Raw genomic sequence first — 2,117 nt, 5'->3', positions numbered from 1 at the left:
CATTCTAGGAGGTTAGTGAAAAATGAATCTACCTACAGAATACCTGACACATTTTACTTCTAGCATTCTATTTTCCCTTTTGTCACTAACAACAAAAACATCACTCCAAGCCTGGCACCCCAGCAGTCACCTGGGTCACCTGCCCCTAAATTTGGCCCTGATAGAATTTACAAATCTGCTTTTCCTGTGTTCCCTGATGTCTTCAGAGGTTTCTTCCTGATCCTGCCATAGAAAATTAAACATTTGTCATTTGAATGTTAATTTTTTGGTACTTAATTGACTAATGATGTGATGGTGTCTTAGTAACTAATGGTTTAAAAGCCACAGTGCAGCAAAGTAATTAAAGTGCTAATTGGTTAAGTGGGAGAGCATAAAAAGAAGGCATAAGGCATTAATAAAAAGTTTGTGCTGGTGCTGACTGATGTAAGAATAAATAAAGATAACCTTGAATTCTAAAGTGTTTTGTTGCAATAGTTATAACAAATTAAGCAGTGAGAGTGATGGACATATAAACTTGTGTACTAAATTTAAATACTTTAGGAATATATCCAAAATATTTTGCTTAATAAATTACTGTTTCCTTTCTATTTTGCAACTAAGTTTTGCAACTATTAAGACAAGTTTTCCTTTTAAATAACCTAATTTTTAAAAGAGATTTTTTTTCCTTCATGTTCAACAGTCAACTTTAGTTCTCTAATTATTTTTTTTCATTAGCATTCGATATTTTTTCCAGTTGAGATTAAATAGACTGTGTATATTGCGGGGGCAGCAAAGCTGAAATATTTTTGTCCTTTGTAAAATATAGGAGACTTGTTCATTTCTAATTAAAGGATGAAAGGAAAGTCTTGGTCAGCTGATCCTTATAACTGAGAAAATAACTTACTGTACTATTAATTTGAGTAGTCTCAACCAATGTCACCAATGGTTTTGCTGTCTGACTCTTACTTCAGTTTGACTCACTTTAAAGTTACCTTAACAGAATTATTTCATGCTGGCCAGGAATAGTTTCACAATCTCCTAATTACTATTGGTGTAGAAATGAGACTTAAATTTTTAAAGTCGCTAATTTTAAAACCGTATCACCGGGGAGGAAACAACTATACTATATCTGACTCTAAATCTGTTGGAATAGTGCCAGTAGTTCGGATTTAGATGACAAGATTATTTTTAAAAAAAGCATTGTTCTATTTCTGCACATGTAATTAAAGTAAAATTAATGAAGAGGGGGAAGCTTAACTGAGAAGATGTACCAAGTCACCGTCTCACCTGGAGGGCCACTCGCTCCCTCGTCTTGGATTCATGTCAAGGCAGCTGTTTAAAGTCTCAGTCTCTCTCTCTCTTTCAGGACTGATTTTAATGTGGGTTTCACAGGGATGTTGACATCTCCTTCAGTGAATCGCTGATGGAAGGAGGAGGGCCGTGGAGGCTCCTTTAAAGCAGCTGTTTAATGCTACTTCATTTATTTTTAATGCAACAGAAGGAGGCTGGCTGGGCCGTACAGTCTCGCTTCCCTCGTTGTAAAACTCCCTCTCACTCCACTTCACTCACGCTCGGTGTGAGGCGGTTTTTCACCCGCCCACGTGAGCGCGTGCCCAGCCCTCGCCAGGGCGGGAAAGCGGCTGCTGCTCCGCGGCCGCGTTTCGCAGCGGCTCTGGGGCGCCTCAGGGACACGCGAAGCCTCGTTTCACGCCGATTAGAAACCGCGCGCCCAGCCTCGCGGCTGGAGAGATGGCGGCGCGTGTGCGCGAAGAAACCGCGCACAACCCAGCCCGCTCCCCGCCGCGCGGTCCAGCCGCGGCTCCGGCCCGCGAGACAGGCAGGGAGCCCAGGCTGTCCAGGGCAGGGGAGGCTTAAGTGACGCGAGGAGGAGGAGCTGGCGGGGCTCGGGCAGGCCTGGAGGGAGCAGTAGATGCTGAACGCAGACTGTGACTGTCCCCTTTAAAAGAAGCGCGGATGAGCGTGGCGTGGAAATGGCCGAGGCTGAGCTGAGGCGGGAGGGTGAGGTGGGTAAAAGCCTGACTGAGGCGGGCGTCCCCGCCGCGGGGCGGCCAGAAGCGGGCGCGGCGGAAAGGCACACGCGGCTTGTCGCGGAGTGCGCTTTCGGCCGGCCGAGCCTG

This window comes from Eretmochelys imbricata, chromosome 22, assembly GCF_965152235.1.
Source record: "Eretmochelys imbricata isolate rEreImb1 chromosome 22, rEreImb1.hap1, whole genome shotgun sequence".
NCBI lineage: Eukaryota > Metazoa > Chordata > Testudines > Cheloniidae > Eretmochelys > Eretmochelys imbricata.
Note: the sequence above shows the minus strand (reverse complement) of the source record.